The following is a 19,605-nucleotide window of genomic DNA, read 5'->3' on the forward strand; positions in this document are numbered from 1 at the left end:
TTATATATGGAGAACAATAACAAAATTTGGGGAAGAGACATGGTGAGGAGATAGTAAAAGACTTAGGGTGGGAACTTCTCAAATCAAGGCGACGAAAAACCAGACTCACCTCATTGTTTAAGGCACAAATGGGACACAAAGCATGGACCGATATCAATGCTAGATTAGCAACACCATCATACTTAGGAAGGGCTGATCACATTAGGAAGTTTAAATGTAGAAAACAAAGAACGGACGTGGCAAAATTTTCTTTTATTAACCGCACAATAGTAGACTGGAACAGCTTACCTGCGGCAATCTTTCAGGGTGGTCCTCTTAAAATCAATACATTTAAGGAAAGGTTGAGAAGATTAGACTGAAAATGTAATTGGAGGTGCAGTGTAATTATTTAAGTTGTGTCATGTACTTAATTGAATTGATATATAATTAATTAAGTTGATATGTAATTATTAAGTTGATATGTAATATAATTAAGTTGATATGTAATTGATTAAGATGATATGTAATTAAGTTGGCATGTAATTAATTAAGGTGATATGTAATTATTTAAACTGGTAATAGTTGGGTGAAATAGAAGTACTTATAAGTTAGATTTACTTTTGCTTATCGTAGGCGTTATTATGGAATAGTTTTTAATTTAGTCCTAGGTTTATTGCATCTACTATTTATAGATTTACGTTTATTTTATTTTATTTCATTTAGGTTTATCTTATTTTATTTCATGTAATTGTAATTATTGTATATTATATATCACTGCCACCGGGTGTATACCCAATTATAGTGTTAATAAAAATACATACATACATACATGCATGCATACATACATACACACATACACACATACATACATACATACATACATACATACATACATACATACATACATACATACATACATACATACATACATACATACATACATACATACATACATACATACCAGAAAAAATTTGTAGGCTAATTAAACTTATGTATGAAGATTATACTTGTAATGTCATACATAAAGGTATGCTGTCAGAAAATACAACAACTACATGTGGAGTGAAATACGGTTGTATTCTCTTTCCGATCATATTTCTGATTATTATGAATGATATTATGGAAAGGTCTGTTGGCAATGTTAAAAGAGGTATAAGATGGGGATTAAATGATACCTTGGAAGATCTGGATTTCGCTGATGATATCTGTTTGCTCTCCCATAGTTTTGGTGATATGCAGAGTAAAGTTAATACTTTATTATAAGTAATAAAAGGGGCTCATATGAAAATAAACGTAAAGAAAACTAAAGAAATGAGATTAAATAGTAAAAAGACAGATAAAGTTATAATAAATAATAATAATAACATTGATACTGTTCAAGAATTTAAATATTTAGGTAGTATAATTGGCAAGGATGGTGGGGCCTTTGAGAATGTAAAGAATCGAATAAAAATACAAATAGTGCATTTGTCCAGTTGTATCCAATATGGAAATCTTATATTATATCTAGATCTACAAAAATTAAAATCTTTAACAGTAATGTGAAATCAGTCTTATTATATGGCTGTGAGACATGGAAAACAAGTAAAATTATACAAAATAAACTGCAAACATTTGTTAATAGATGTAATAGATGTTTACGAAGAATTTTAAAAATTAGATGGCCAGATATAATCACAAACTCAGAACTATGGAAGATAACAAATCAGAAAGAAATCACAATAGAAATCAAAAGACGAAAGTGGAATTGGATAGGGCACATAATCAGGAAAGAAGATGGAGCAGTAGAAAGAATGGCTTTGGATTGGAACCCCGAGGGTAGTAGAACAAGAGGAAGGCCAAAAAATACATGGAAGAGAACAGTTTTGGAGGAAATTGCTAGGGAGGGGAAAACATGGAGCGAAGTGAAGAAGTTGGCTACAAATAGGGTCCGATGGAGGCACTTTGTGAATGCCCTATGTTCCTCATGAGGAGATACAGGAGTTTGATTGATTGATTTTGAAATCATGTGGCAACTTTAGTTGTCAGTGAGCACTACAATATGCAAAAGTGTGAGCACATCGTTCCATAATGTCAGATGATAATTTATTTACTGTGGAGCCACCTTTTTTACGCCATAAAAATGATCTCTCTAATGCTCAGTGATAACTAAAGTTGCCATGAAATTTTAGCATCTCCTGATGACTTTAAATTTATATTTTCAGTATTTTCTCCCATTACATGAGCAATGCATAGCTCAGGTATATGTGCACAAATGTAGAAAATTGAAACGAAAATAGTTCTGAGCACTAATGAGTTAAGATATAGGTATGGATCGTATGTGGAGACTATAGGAAAGGCTGAAAATAGGAAATAATGGAGAATGTTGGGTTTGCAGTGCAAGACCTGCCCTAGGGCAGAAAACTATGAATGATTAAATAAATTAATGGATGAATGCCTTTCTTTACACCATATTTGTGCGCAAGAGATTTTTAAATAACTACATCGAAAAGTTACAATTACCTATCTGATTTTAAAATTTGTAATCACAGATTTTTCATTATTTTGCCATAAAAGCGATATTTTATATAATTTTATTGAAAAGATATATTATTGAAACTTAAAATTAATCGAGATTACGCAGTAATTTCAAAGTGACTATTACACTTTTACTATGTCATACTACTTTTGACCGATAAAACGGTACGAAAGTACGTCTTTCAACCAAACATGGCTATTTATCGCACAATTTTATCACTTCCCTAGCATTTGTTTAATTTTATAGCTTCCCTAGCATTTGTTTGTTTTTATCACTTCCATAGCATTTGTTTCTTTGTTTGCCAATATTTCAAACTGAAAATTCTTTATGGTGTTATAAAACAAACTTTGCGATCGTCAATTGTTTACAGCATAGACAGTCAACTGAAAATAGGGGCTCCGTTCAAACGTTTTGGTACAGCTAACATTGTTGAAATAGAATTTTAGTAAGTCAATTAATATTTTATTGTATTAGAGTACTTTATTTCTTCTAATCTTTATATAGTCTACTTTCTTCTAGTCGTGTAATAGTCAATTAAATCCCACTCAAGTTTTGATTGTCTTTAGATAAATCAAAACCTTTAGTGAGATTACTGTTGATAAATTTGTTGGAGAACGCTCTGTATAAGATAGTAATAATAACTGAGTTGATGTTATTGAGAGAATTACGGAAGCAGGGGTGTTTTATGACGCCATTTCTCATTTAATTTCATGGCAATCGACTGGTTGAGTTGAAATTTATTACGTGAGTGAGATGATTCCATTCCGGCATGAAAATATTAAGACAGACCGACAATGTGCCGAAAATCACCCTTTCCCTATTAGGAATACTAAAATACTCGTATGTACCTTACAGTATAACTTTAAACGTTTTTATCTAGATAATTTCAAAAGTCATGGTATTCTCTTTCTACCTCGCATAGTGATAAAAAAATAAATATTCGGAGACAATTTATCCCGGAGTCTCTTCGTCCATGCAGATTGTACAAGAGATCGAACTTCGGTCCCTTTGGCTAGAAGCCGTTAGATAACAGTCTGAGATACTGTTGGATATTACGAACTCATGTAACATCTTGTCGGCAAGTATTAAACATCAATGCCTGAAGCTACTTAAACACCTTCATCAGATTGCAGAGCGGTATATTCTCTTTATCTCATTTCCCTCGTCCTTCTGTTCTAACTTGCAAACACCACCCCCTACTTTCAACCCTTATAAAAATCTCAGCTGACTTCAAATGCGATCCCTATCGGAGGATCGCTGAACTATTTCCAAACCAGAGTTAAAATTTTAGAGGGGTTGAAATGCTAGTAGTGACATCTGCATCCGCAGCTTCCAAGCTTGTAAAGAAGATATCCGGATGTCTGCTTCCAGTTCCGGTGGCATAGTCGGCAAAAACGTTATCTGAACCCCTTGCAATCTTCTCATCCCTATTTTCGGACCTTGTAAATTCCGAATACATGACACCTGCTTTTAGTACTATGACCTGCAAGTGTTATTTTCCTTGCGTTTACAACCCAAAATCGAGGACAAGTTCTTTGCTGACACTTGAAGCTATAAAAGGGGAGCATTTAAAAAGAAGGGTAGAAGGGTTGAAAAAGAGTTAAAAAGGATTGACCTTGGCTTGATTTTTGACGACATATACAGACGTATTGTAGGCGATGAGGGTGTTCTTTTATTGAGGGAAGGGACTGAAAACTAAGCTGAAAGAAGCTTGAAAAATAGGGAACAGTTTTTTTAACGAGAGGAGAAGAGAAATATGGCGCTACACTCCTTTGGCATTCCTGATGCTCTTCTGAAGGTCATCGACAGTCAGCCCACATACTTGAACCGTGGCAAAAGCACGGACTGGAAAACTGGTATCATAATTTTACAGCACCTTTAATGCTTCCTGGACTGGTTATTTGTTTCACAGGTATATTTCTTTCCTACAGCTATCGGAGCCTGTAGTGGAGTACACATTGGTTCCATGGTACAACATTAACTCTATGTGAACACATGGATCGTGGCCCCGAAGCCAATCTAGGGCACGTATGTTGGTCAGCTGTCAATACAAAGTCTTACATTGTTTTCCAAGGGAAATTATAGTCATCTTGTAGTTTTTTTATTATCCAATTTAATAAACCCTATTTCACCCTGAGGTATATTAGGGTTATAGTTGGCATCAAAATACATATTTTGTAACCAATAAACAATAGTAAAGTTATAATACAAAGTAGTGGTTACAGTTACAATTTACATGAATTATGTAGAAGAATGCACCTTAATGAAAAATGAATCCAGTTAAAGATTAATGAAATGTTTGAGGAATAATTAATGAAAAAGATATACAAGATTGTCTAACCGTTTCAGAGTAAATACACGACCTAAAAAAATAATCAATAAGGGCCATATTCATAGACATTCTTAGCGCGGGCTTCCGGTGGATGATCAGCGAACTAACGTTTTTCGTATTCATAAACCAGTGTTAGCGATATGATATGATATGAATCCTGTACAAGTAATCAGTCGATAGTCGGGGCTAGTTTAGCACGCTCGTAGCGCGGACTAGCGAAATGTCTATGAATAGCACCCTAGTAGATTAATATAACAAAGTTTGACTTTCACTTTCAAATTAATACTTAATTCATGAACAATGGAACAGTTAAGAGTAATAAAGGGATATTACAAGCAATGATTTACGGTTACAAGTTCAATAATTGAAATAATAAGACAAGTAATGACTTACAACTAACGAATAACGAAATTCTTGAAGGGCAATATATTATAATAGTAGGGGCAATACAAAAGATTTAAAAACAAATCTAAACAGTAAAGGAATAGTAGAAAAATTGACTTAAAATTACAAGTTAAACACATTCTTTTTAAAGCAATAGGTAACAACAAAGAGATACTAATAACAATACACTGACTGTAGTTACAGATTAAACACATTATTTTAAAAATAAACACGCAAAGGATCAATAGCTATTTTCAGGCATTATATACATGGACCATGACTTTAATTCACATCTTCTTGACGTTACTTCGCATATTATTTTGTGTTTCAATCCATTTCAATTTATTTTTCCCTGTAACAACAAAAATATGTTTCATAAAGCCTCAAGGCATTTCTCTATATTTATTGTATCATGGTACTCTTTGTCAATGGCAACCTGTGGTTACAATACTAGTTATTAGATCTGAAACTCGCAGGTTCAAAACTCGGCCGATTGTGATGCATTTTAAAGTGCTATAAAAATTTAGCAAGATTTCCTTCCAAAACGAAAACAGCACACACTTCACAGTAAATCCTAATTTAGCCTACTTAAGCAAGCCTCCAATTTGCATCTACCGTAATTCAAGACGTGATAACAAATGAAACCAATATTAACCTTAACATTTTACGCTATAATTCTCACTTCATTTTTGCGTCTTATCGGCGGCTATAATTACTTAATCAATATGTAAAATAAAAACATGAGATATTGTGGCGCTGCAAAAATGGGTTTCGGAATTTTCTCTAAAATAGGCTACGTATATTTAGCATCATTTATGAGTTTACGCCGAAAGAAGGTTTTGGGCATGCGATCTGCCTGTCCGCGTACATCGATTCTTTCTGAACCGTGAGATAGACATTTTGTTCACCTCAAGGATTCTATTATTATTATTATTATTATTATTATTATTATTATTATTATTATTATTATTATTATAATAATAATTATTATTATTATTATTATTTGCTTACTTTTAAGGAACCTAAAAGTTCATTGCCGCCCTCACATAAGCCCGCCATCGGTCCCTATCCTGAGCAAAGATCGATCCAGTCCCTACCATCATATCATACCTCCCTCAAATACATTTCAATATTAGCCTCCCATCTATGTCTCGGATTCACCAAAGGTCTTTTTCCCTCCGGCCTTGCGACTAACACCACAGTCTAGTATATACAGTCACGAAGCTCAATACGTAGTAAATATGCATCCATAGATAGTTGCTAACCACTAGGATAGCTACTATCACCTCATCACAGTCAATGCGAAATAGTACCTGCACAGTGTATTGTTCCTAGTACCTTCATAACAAGCTTCGTGACTGCATATACTAGACTGTGCTAACACTCTATATGCATTTCTGGATTCATCCATACATACTACATGTCCTGCCCATCTCAAACGACTGGATTTAATGTTCCTAATTACTAGGGCCAGGAAGTTAATGCGTTTGCATTTATTTTTTCCAATGGCTGTGATTAATTGCCGATTAATTATTATCTCCACGAATTATCAACATTTGAGCTTATCAAACCAAATTTTATGTTGAAGTTGAGGACGAGAAGAAAAAGGCAAAGCGAGGCCGAGAGAAAGATGAGAAGGAGAGTGTTGAGGGAGAGAAGGATTAGGAAAACAAGGGGAAGGAGGAGGAGACGAATTAGATGAGTACAAGTTTAGATGAAGAGTAGGAGAGCGAGAGGAGAATGAGGAATGAAGAAAGGAGAGTGAGGAGGGAAGAATGGGGATATGAGGAGAACGGGAAAGAAGCGAAGGAGGAGAAAATGAGAAAAACGAAATGAAGAGAAGCACGGGAAAGAAAAGGGCCAGAAGGAGGGAAGGAAAAGGAAGGAAGAAAGTTGGATGATAGATACATACATACATAGGCTACATACATACATTACATACATACATTAGTGTTCTGCCCAAAGGCAAGTCTTTCACTGCAAACCCAGGTTCCTCCATTCTTTCCTATTTTGTGCCTTCCTCTTAGTCTCCGCCTATGATCCATATATCTTAATGTCGTCTATCATCTGATATCGTCTTCTGCTCCGAACGCTTCTCCCGTTCACCATTCCTTCCAGTGCAGTTTCTTTTCAGCCAGTGACCTAACCAATTTCCTTTTCTCTTTCTCATCAGTTTCAGCATCATTTTTTCTTCACCTACTCTTTCCAACACAACTTCATTTCTTATTCTGTCTGTCCACTTCACACGCTCCATTCTTCTCCATAACAACATTTCAAATGCTTCTATGAGGATGGAAAAGAAGAGGGGAAGAACGAAATGATGATGAAAAAGAAATGGGTCAAAGGAAGAGAGAGAGAGGAGGGAGGAAGATAATAATGGAAAAAAATTGGGAGGAGAGCGAAATGAGAAGGAGGATGGAAAAGAAGTGAAGGAGGAGAAGAGAATGACATGAGGAGGAGGGTGCGAAAGAGGACTAAGAGGAAGGAAATAGGAAAGGAGGACGAAGAAAGGAGAATGATGAGGATATATAAAAAAGAAAAGGAGAACGGAATGAGATTGGAAAAAAAAGATCAAAAGAGAATAGGAGAAGGAAGGAAGGAAGGAAGAAGGGAAGAAGTAGGAAGATGAGGATGTAAAATAAGAGGAAGAGGAAAGGGAGGAGAGCGAAATGATAAGTAACAGGTTTGGAGAGAAGAGGGTCAGAAGGAGGAAAGAAGGAGCCGGTGTTAAGGGAAAGGAGAATGAGGGAAGGAGGAGGTTAAGGCTGGAAAATAGGAAGAGAATGGGAGGTAAATAAAATAAGCACAAGAAAGAAAGAGAAGAAGGAAGGGGAGGAGATGGAGGGAATGGAAAGAATAATTAGGGAAGTAGGAAGTTAAGCATGGAAAATAAGAAGAGAATGGGGGGAAAGTGAAATGAGAAGTAGAAGAATGGAAAAGAAGAAGGGAGGTGGAGGGAAGGAGGAGGATGAGGATGGAGAAAGAAGAGAGGAAGGGGAAGAATGAAGAAAACAAGAGGATAAAGAGGAGAAAGGGAGTAGGACAAGAGGAGGAGACTGAGTAGGAAGAGAAAGAGAGAGGGAGAATGGGAGAGAACTTAAAGAAGAACGAGAGGAGGATGAGGAGAATGTGAAAAAGAAGATTGATAAGAGAAAGACGAGAAGAGGAAGAGGAAATGAGAATAAAGGCGAGGGGAAGTAAATGAGGAGAATGGAAAAGAGGAGATGAAGGAATGAATGGGAAGGGAGCTCGAGAGAAGTGGAGCTTAGGAAAGAGGAGGGAATGAGGGGAGAGGAAATCGAGAGAAGTGGAGATGGGAAAAAGGAGTGTGAAGAGAAATAGAGAGGAAGAGGGAATAAGGGGAAGAAGAATTGAAGCAATTAACACAATGACCATCTATGCCGGTTCTTGAAGCTGTACTGTATTTCCTGTAATTTTTCTGAATATTTCCCTCTTTCTCTGTCAAAGGACTCTACGACGTCATGAGACGTTGCTTTAAAGTTTTATAATATTCAGTACTCTCAATGGAAGCACTGTGAAACAGGTTCCATAAATCTATGATAGAGGACCTTAATTTTACTTCTATTCTGAAGAAAGCCATGCTAATTTCGATATTCTGATGTCCCTTTTAAAGTGTATTATCCACGAGGAGTTGAATCTGCGATGTTTGGAATCTACGGCAAACCACAATTAAATAACCATTTCGTTACCATTATTTATAGTAAAGAATAACTCATAATGCTTTGTAAACTTTCGGTTGCCGAAGTAAAATTGTGCAATCAAGTTTTCTGACTTAAGTCAGCACTTTCCATCAATAAACAATATACAGATTTGAAATCCTACTACAAATCGTCATTTAATTCTGATCTGTCAATCACTGTAAGAAGAGTGAAACAGAAAATACTGCTCTGTGCCCTAACATTAGATTAATACGACCACAGAATTTTTCCTTCGTGTTAGCGTTCAGATCTAGGTTGGTCCGTGTAAAATTTGTGTTCGGCAAAGGAAACCTCCTCTTATCAGAGCCCACTTTCACGAACTGCAGTCCCTTTAACCTTATCTATCGGAAATGGAGGCTTATCCGATGAACGTGACTGCCTCCACCTAACCGGGTGAACTGGAAGACATGAAATACAGTGCGGGGGTTATGCAGTTGAGAAGCTTCCAAACATTTCTCAATTCTGTCCTCCCTTCTGGGGTGAGGTTCTGGAGCAACAAAATATCACGCCATAGACTTCTGTGTTTCTAATCCAGAAGTCGAGAGTTTCTGTTCTTCTGACAAACTATTACAACATTTCTAAATTATTTATTTAATCCCACACACACAGCATGTTTAGAGATGAGACGTGGAATTGTAATAATGGAGAAATGGTAATATGAAAATGCCAGAAGAAATCAATCCACTCTTAGGAAAATTTTTACATAGGACCACGCTTTAAAAAAAGTTGCTACAAGATCTATCTGCGAGAACGAAAACACAATTGAATTCAATTACAAAATTTCATGATAGTTCGTAAATGAGTTCTCTAAAAATTTTCAACTGAGAGGAACATTATTGTCTCTTTTCTTTGTTTACATCAGAAATAAGATTTTCTTTCTTGATATGATAAATCGTTCTTCTTTAATAATTGGAAAGGTGAGGGTTACAATAACGAATTCAGAGGATGAACCGGGGGAGAGAATTCTAGCTCGAACTCAAAATTCCTTCCCCAAGGAGATTTCAAATGCCTTTCGTCTATTCAATTTAATTTTGATCTAGTTATAGCAAGTTTAACTACACTAAAATTGATAAATCTAGAGCTACATACAGTGATTCACGAAGAGACATGCCAGAAAATTTACACTTGATGTCCGCAGCTACATACCGGTACGTATATACACGTGACTTTTATCGAACTCAATTTGTTGTCATTTTTGTAGCTTGTATCTTCATTCGTATGTGCTCGTATGTGTAATAAAATTATTGTTGGTTGAGTGGAAGAGATCACCTTACGACCTCAACTCCGCCAGCTAACATAAATCATTTTTATTAATGATGAAATTTTAAGTTATTTAGATAGATAGATAGATAGATAGATAGATAGATAGATAGATAGATAGATAGATAGATAGATAGATAGATAGATAGATAGATAGATAGATAGATAGATAGATAGATAGATAGCTAGATAGATAGATAGATAGATAGGCAGGCAGGCAGGCAGGCAGGCAGGCAGGCAGGAAGGCAGGCAGGCAGGCAGGCAGGCAGGCAGGCAGGCAGGCAGGCAGGCAGACAGACAGACAGACAGACAGACAGACAGACAGACAGACAGACAGACAGACAGACAGACAGACAGACAGACAGACAGATAGATAGATAGATAGATAGATAGATAGATAGATAGATAGATAGATAGATAGATAGATAGATAGATAGATAGATAGATAGATAGATAGATAGACGGGTGGACAGACAGATAGATGACTTGACTGTGTTAACATCATAAATTTTTGATCTTATGTTACTTGATTGACCAGTTTGGATGCTGTTTGTATCATCCTCTGAATCTGAAGACTAGGATTCAGCGAATGATGCAAACAACATCGGAAGTAGTCAATCAGGCAACATAACACGAAAAATAAAATGTTAACACAGTGAAGTCGTTAATTATTTATTCAAATAACTGAACAGTTTATCAGTGATTATAGTAGTGTTAAAGAGAGAGTATTCAAGAGTGAATTATTATTATTATTATTATTATTATTATTATTATTATTATTATTATTGTAGTCGAAGACGATGCTTGGTAGATTTTCCTATATTAAAGCATTTTTGCGCTGACGTGTGAATCGTGTATCGATGGCGTCACCAATGTTGACATTTATTTGTCCTTGATCTCGATATTAAATGTCCGAATTTGGTTCCTGTTATCATAATTCCAATAAGACCCCACTCAAACACTGTTAAAACTTGCGAGTAATGTTTCTGTTGATCTTGACCTTGACAAGCAGTGGTGCAAGCACAGTTACTGTTATCTTATTTCAATAATACGCTCTCCCAAACTGTTATGACTTGCGAGCAACGTTTCTTTGTTCTTGACCTTGGCATCCAGTGTGCAAAAAATAGCTTCTGTTATCGTAATTTCAATAATACGCCCTCACACATAGTTATGGCTTATGACTTCCGAGACATTAAGTTACTGTAGTACTTTAAGTGATGTTAGTAAGGGCAGAAAACAGTAAAACAATGGCCATGGTCCGGATAACAAAAATAAGGATCCTCAAATGCATCTCAATGAAACCCTCGAGTCCGGAGATTAGCTGCGGAGTATAGGACATCGTCTGATGGATCAGGAAGAGAAAATGAGGATGGAACAGGGTTGCCATCCACTCTGAATTTCCCGGGACTTTACTCGAATCAGAGAAAAATGTTTGTGTCCCTAATAAAAGTCTTTCAGGACGAGGAATGTTCCGAATTCGGTTTGCTGGCCTTGAATTAATTTAAATTATCGTACTAAATAAGGGATTTTAGTCGATTTAAAGACTTCCGTCAGCGGAAAAATGATTGTCGGCAACACTTTTCACTGCTGATGCAATTATTAGGCCTACTTATTTTGCGGTTGGTACTTGCCATTTGGTGTTATGTATGTTAACACTATTAACCGCCCGCTGCTGGAAGTCTTCAATACACTATCGGGTGTTGAACATTATAGCTTGACGAGTTTGTGTGTTATTGTATACATATTGAGTTTAAGTTTCATTGCAACATACGATAAAAATTATTTTTCAAAGCAAGGAGGAAGTGCTGATGAGAAGGATGTTGAAGATTGAAGTAGACAACATGAATATTCCAAACAAAAATACAAAACGGCATTTTAAATTGTGTGGAGGTTGGGTCAGTGCTTCAAATAGTTAGAAAAGTGTAGGTCTAATAGGATGAACAAAGTGCAAGGTGTAAAGTGCGTAATGACACTTTTTCTGGGGCACATGTAGCACTGACAGATATTAAGTTGCATGGAAACTAATACGTTTATACAGGAGCATCATTTTATTTTTACTAACATTTTTAATATTAACCTGGCTATACCTCTGGATTAACGTTTTCAGAACCGAAAACACCGTTTGCTACCCCTTCCACGACTGGAGTTCGATGATACTGGTATAAAATACAAACAAATCACTTTACTAGGTATAGGAGGGAAGAAAGTAGTTCATCCATTTACGTAAAGCAGGAAATATCTCAATTTTGAGTTTGATAATTTTCATTAGGTTTTTGTTTAATCAAAATACAGTACTGTATTAAAAATAAGTGTTTTTACTCACGAACTGAGCTGTCCATGCAGACGTATTCATTATGCAGTGTATATTATAGGCCTACTGTCTACAGCACATTAGCGTACAATATAGAGAATGTAGTTAAATCGAAAAATAATCACAATAGCACATGGATATTTAAACATATTTTTGAAAACGGTGGCTGTTCATTTCGATACAGGCATATTATTGCACTATAGACTATTGCATCTAATTCCAATTACCAGTTTCGTCCTTAGTACTAGTAACTCATGTTGAAATAATTCTGTACCTACTCTATAAAAGAGCAGGCCTATCTTAAGTACTATAAATTCCATCTTCATTTCTGCCCGATCCGAAAAGATAAAAAAAACTCAGACATGCTATCTACTGTCCGTCCAAGTGGTTTTGTCGCAGGGTCATAGAAAGGAGAGAAATCACGTTAATTACTTAACGAGGCCCTTTTATTTAAGTTATTTTAAACAGTTGTATAATATTTCGTATACATCCAATTCCTTACAGAAATTAATATTTTCAGCAAAGAGCCAAGACAGCCCAATCACTAGCCTTTACATAGGAGCGAGCAGAAGCGGGTGGGGAGAAACCGGGATGCGACGTAGGCAAACGGACGACAGTACCTGTGCCAAAATATGATTCAATATTGAAAGCTCTTTCGTCACTGGAAAACGCGAACATATTTCTGGATCGTACTATACTCACTACCTCACTAGTGTTTACTATGACCTTAAGGCGACTTTGCATACACGACCTTGGTTCTGTGTGGAGGACGATTGGAAGATTACTAATAGAGGGGATGGGAGTGAAGTACATAAGAAACTCAGGTACAATAAAAATTGAAGTAAAAATAAAATGATGTCCCTATATAACGGTACTGAAAAGTTTCAATTTTTAATTAGAACCTGTCTTCATCATATTTCCAAAACTCAGTTTTCACAATCCATTTTAGGTTCCGATTGTTCAGGGTTGAAAGTTGCAACCCTGAGATAAAAAATGACCACATCTCCAGGATGGCGGACAGCAGAGATGTTAAGATTGCAATAAATGGAAAATCATACCGAAGAAGACCTACAGGCAGACCACCGAAACTTTGAAGAGACAGCTGGACGTAATCGCCATCATCAGAGTTGCAGTAGATGTTGGAAAAAAGAGTGATGTTTTAACAAGTTCATACCACAGGCAATCATATAGTAGCGCGTGGTTCATGGTGATACGTTCATTTTCAGTAAATATAAGGTAATAACTCATTAACCAGATCCATGACCCATTTTTTTTTATTTCCAATGGTGTCGGTGTGAGAAACAATATTCTGAAGTTCTGACATTTCTTCGTGAATCACCCGGTATGTATATACATATGTATATATTATAGTAACTTATAAACATATACAGGGTGATTCTCGAAGTTCTCCCCCGGTTTATGAAGGTGATTCTTGAGGTTATTTGGAACAAAAAATGTAAATAAATTAATGGGATCACATTCCCTGCAAAACATCCTGATTTGCATTCAACTTTGAATTAATTTAAAAAAGAATTATCATATACAGAAAATATTTTGTCGGAATTGAGTTTGGGAAGAAGTGTAAAGGCAGCACCAAAAAGTAAGTGGATTGCAACTCAGAGAAGAATTAGAAATATTGTCATCGATTACGTCAATTACCGTACAAAAATTAAAATCGTGTTCTACCGTACTTGCGAACCTTAGCATATACTATTTGACTATAAATAAAATTTGTTTTTTTTTTTTTTACATTATATGCAATTTCCTTAATTCAATACTGTTATCTGTATCTGTGACTAGTTGCAAGAAATGGGACCTAAAGTGGGATTTTTCATTTTTTTTGTTTTGTTTTTTGTTTTTGTTTTTGTTTTTTTTTGTGGTTTCAAAAAGAGGATGAAATACTGAGCATTTTTTTAATTCATGGTTCTAGGTGCTATAGTTTTTAAAATATTACTTACTGAATATTGATATTACATTATGTACTTTTCGAGAAAAATGCAAATTAAAGCTTTCATTTGTTTTCGTAGCAACTATAGGAATGATTTAGGTATTTAAGAAGCACTGTGTAAAACTACGTCCTAGCTTAGTATGTAAAAAAAGCCTACAGGTAGCGCAAGATCTCGAAACATAGAAATGCAGTTTTCACACCGCAAATTCGTTATTTTGCTCTCATGTAAATTTTTTTTCACGGCTTTAGGTCCCTTTTCGCGCAATGGGTCACTAAATTTCCTTAATGCAGTATTAAAGAAATGATTTTAAGAAATTCTTTTTAGGAAATTGGGTTTAGGAATTTTGATTTTAGGAGCATTGGTTTTAGGAAGAATGGATTATGAAAAATGACCGGGAACATTTACTTCATGGACCGTACACATAATGTGCATCACACTAAAAATATCGATAAACAAGTAACTTGTACATTTTTATACACGTGTTATCCCTGACTATATAATATCCGAATTAGCATACGCTTGCTCAATACAATTGCTTAATTAATCCGTCCTTGTAGATAATAACAGAGCTTCCTGTGTTGGGAGACTACTTATTAAAACATAAGTATTGTGTTCGTTTGAATTAGCTCGTATTTTAATTCTATTCATTGTTATTACTTCAATTTCCACCTGTTCTATTGTCTGCCGTAACATGTCTGTTCAATTGTGCTAATTATTTCCTAACCTTATTCACCTTATGTCATTGTTAACAGCAATTCGATTATGTAGTTAGGACTGGTGATCAAGGACGACTTTGTGTAAACTTAGACCACCACGCAAATGAATAGCTCATCATGAAAACAATAGTCCAAAATAAGATCACAGAATAATTTCCGAACTATTTACATTTCTCCCCTGTTTCTCACTACAACCACGGTTTACGAGTTCAAATCTTTCCCAGAGCGATGGATATTTGAAGATCGATGAAAGTCCTTAGTAAAGCTCAGAATTACGTATCCTAGATTTAAGATTAAGGTAGTGATCGTCAGCGTGCGCTGAAATGGGTGAAGGGTAAGGAGTGTCTCGGAATATGCACCGTTGCGTCGTGTAAAAGGGAGAGAGAGGGAAAGCATACCCACCAGCAGCCACGGATGCACGATAGTGTAATGTTCTGTCCGCGGTCAAGAGACGCTAGTCCGAGGGTGAACTGTGCTGATGACCGCGGTTTAAAGTATGTAATAGAACCAAGTCTCTGACAAGAACTCTAGCTAAAATTGCCACAAGTTTCTCATTCATGTCAAAATTTCGAGTTAAGGCGATAGCAAAATTGTTTATTCTGAAATACTCTTTTTGAAAAAGAAGTTATTCCATTAAAAGACATTATGAACAAAAGAAATATACTTATATTAAAAAAATGGCTGCCGGGTAGCTCAGTTGGTAGAGCAGCTGGCTACGGGCTGGAAAGTCCGGGGTTCGATCCCAGTTGGTGACAGGATTTTTTCTCGTTGCCAAACTTTCAGAACGGCCCCGAGGTTCACTCAGCCTCCTATAAAATTGAGTACCGGGTCTTTCCCGGGGGTAAAAGGCGGTCAGAGCGTGGTGCCGACCACACCACCTCATTCTAGTGCCGAGGTCATGGAAAGAATGGGACTCTACCTCCATGCCCCCCAAGTGCCTTCATGGCATGTTACGGAGATACCTTTACCTTTTACCTTATATTAAAAATTCACCAACAAATATTCAATTCTTTGCCAAAACAGTAGTAGTAGTAGTAGTAGTAGTAGTAGTAGTAGTAGTAGTAGTGGTAGTGGTGGTAATGGTGGTGGTAAATAGTAGTGGTCGTAGTGGTGTTGCAGTGATGGTTACGGGAGTTGCAGGTGCAATAGTAGTAGTGGTAATGATAGTGATGGTAATAGTGGCAGTGGTGGCAGTAATAGTAGTCTAATAGTAATGGAGATAGTAGAAGTAATGTTGGTGGTAGCAGTAATGGATATGGTAGTTGTTTTGATGGTGGTAGCAGTAATGGAGGTGTTAGTAGTAGTGATGATTGTGGTAGTAATAGTAATGGAGGTGTTAGTAGTAGTGATTATGGTGGCAGTAGTTATGGAGGAGGCAGTAGTAGTGATGATGGTGATAGTAGTAATGGAGATGGTAGTAGTAGTAGTGATGATGGTAGTAACAATAGAGGTGGTAGTAGTAATGATGGCAGTAGTAGTAATGGAGGTAGTAGTAGTAGTAGCAGTAGTAGTGATGATGATGGCAGTAGTAGTAGTGATGATGGTAATAACAATAGAGGTGGTAGTAGTAATGATGGCAGTAGTAGTAATGGAGGTAGTAGTAGTAGTAGTAGTAGCAGCAGTAGTAGTGATGATGATGGCAGTAGTAGTGATGGTGGTAGTAGTGATTATGGTGGTAGTAGTAGTAGTAGTGGAGTAGTAGTAATGAATGTGTTAGCAGTAGTGATGATGGTGGTAATAGTAATGGAAGTGGCAGTAGTAGTGATGGTGGTAGTAGTGATTATGGTAGTAATAGTAGTAGAGTATGTATGTATGTATTTATTCACACTGCAATGGGTATATACCCGGTGGCAGTGGTGACTAATTACATTCAATAATGACAATAATAAACTTATTAATTAAAAATACAATTAATAATACTAATAATTAATACTAACAATAATTTATAATAATAATAATAATAATAATAATAATACTAATAATAATAAGAATAATAATAATAATAATAATAATAATAATAATAATAACAGGGAATATCCTAAATTAAATGAAACGATCACTTAAAATAACGTTTGAAATAAGTCTAATTTGTATCTTAAAACTAAGATCGAACTAAAACCCGCGAGTATGACATGTTCATATCTGCACAAATACCTTTCAACATTACACTCATTTCGCTGTCAACTCACTCACTGCACTGGAACTACGACACATTTCACTGATTCTATCCTGATTTCACTAACACTTCAAAAACATTTCACTGTTCAAATACTTTGCACTGCCACTATAAACTATAAAGCTTCACTGACAGGAACACGTTTCACTTTCACAACACACTTCACTGACACAACATAAATCTTCACTGATACAACACTTCAATAACAACATATCATTTACAACCTTTAAATACTGTGTATAATTACCGTCTATTAGTAAGGTCCCTAAGCCTATTTTTAAATACATTTTTGGTTGTTGGTAAAGCCTTTAGTAAGTCTGCAGGTAAAGCATTCCATCCCTGATAGTACGATTGAGAAAAGAAAACTTTCCAGTGTCCGTCCTCTGCCTTCTTTCCCTCAATTTATATGAGTGGTCGTTCCTTGAAGAGTAATTTGGCGGCTGCAACCTATTTTTTATTTCTCTCCAGGCAGGCTCACCTCTGTATGTTTTGAACAGTGCGCATAATCGAATTCGCATTCTCCTGTCCGTGAGTGTGTCCCATTTTAATGGTGAATTTTTCCGACAACACTTGAGAGCCCGTTTTTTAATCTTTTCCAGTGTCTTATTATGTTCTAATCTGTAAGGATCCCAACATGCAACACCATATTCCATTACTGGACGTACTAGTGATTTATATGCAATCTCTTTGGATTTATCAGAACCTTTTCTTAGTATCCTCATCACAAAGTGTAACGCTCTACATGCTTTTCCCGCTGTGTCTGTAACGTGTTCCCCCCAGCCGAGGTCGCTGCTAAATGTTATTCCGAGGTATTTACATTTGTTCACTTCCGGAATGGTTTCACCCCCTAACGTATACGATGCGACTATTTTATTTCTTTTCCTTGTAAAGCTGATGGCTTTGCTCTTTAGAGAATTTATTTTCATTTTGTTGGCCATTGCCCAATCGTTTATTCTATTGGGGTCATTCTGGAGAAGAGTAGTATCTTCATAACTTTTTATTTCCCTGTATACCATACAATCATCCGCGAATAAGCGAACCCTAGACAATATATTAACTGGCAGATCATTTACAAAAGCCAAGAATAGAATAGGCCCCAAGACACTCCCCTGCGGGACCCCGGAAGTAATTTCAATTGGGTTCGATAATTCCTCCCCTACCGTACTCTCTGAGTGCGACAAGTTAAAAATTCCTTGATCCACTGGAGCACTCTGAAGTCAATCCCCGTTGATTGTAGTTTAACCAACAATATATCGTGTGGGACTACATCGAATGCGCGTGAAAAGTCAATAATCACTGCATCTACTTGGCTACTGGAATCTATTCCGTCCTCTAAATCCTGGCATGCAGTTACTAATTGACTCTCTCATGAATAGCTCCCCCGAAATCCATGCTGACAGTTATGTAACCAATTTGAGTCATCCCAATGCTGCCTTAGATAAGCTGAAATCAAGTGTTCCATCTGTTTGCAAACCACAGAGGTAGTAGTTGTAATGAATGTATTAGCAGTAGTGATGATGGTGGTAATAATAATGGAAGTGGCAGTAGTAGTGATGGTGGTAGTAGTGATTATGGTGGTAGTAGTAGTGGAGTAGTAGTAATGAATGTGTTAGCAGTAGTGATGATGGTGGTAATAGTAATGGAGGTAGCAATAGTAGTGATGATAGTGGTAGTAGTAATGAAGATGGTAATAGTAGTGATGATGTTAGTAACAATAGAAGTGGTAGTTGTAATGACGGCGGTAGTAGTAGTGATGAAGGTTGTAGTAGTGATAATGGTGATAGTAGTAATGGAGTAGTAGTAATGAAGGTATTAGCAGTAGTGATGATGGTGGTAACAGTAATGAAAGTGGTAGTAGTACAGTAGTAGTGATGATAGTAGTAGTAGTAGTAATGAAGGTGGTATTAGTAGTGATGGTATGGTAGTAATAGTGATTATAGTGGTAGTAGTAATGAAGATGTTAGCAGTAGTGATAGTGGTGGTAATAGTAATGATAGTAATGAAAGTGGTAGTAGTAGTAGTAGTAGTAGTAGTAGTAGTAGTAGTAGTAGTAGTAGTAGTGATAATAGAAATAGTAGTAGTAATGAAGGTGGTAGGCCTATTAGTAGTGATGATGTGGTAGTAGTAGTAATGAACGCGACACTAATGATGATCATTTTAACAATAGTAGTGACGTTGCGTTGGAAGCGACAGTAATGGTAATAGGAGTGGTACTGGTGTTAGTGGTAGTGGTAGTAGTACTGTAGTCATAGTAGTACTGG

The sequence above is a fragment of the Periplaneta americana genome, chromosome 2 (assembly GCF_040183065.1).
Source record: "Periplaneta americana isolate PAMFEO1 chromosome 2, P.americana_PAMFEO1_priV1, whole genome shotgun sequence".
NCBI lineage: Eukaryota > Metazoa > Arthropoda > Insecta > Blattodea > Blattidae > Periplaneta > Periplaneta americana.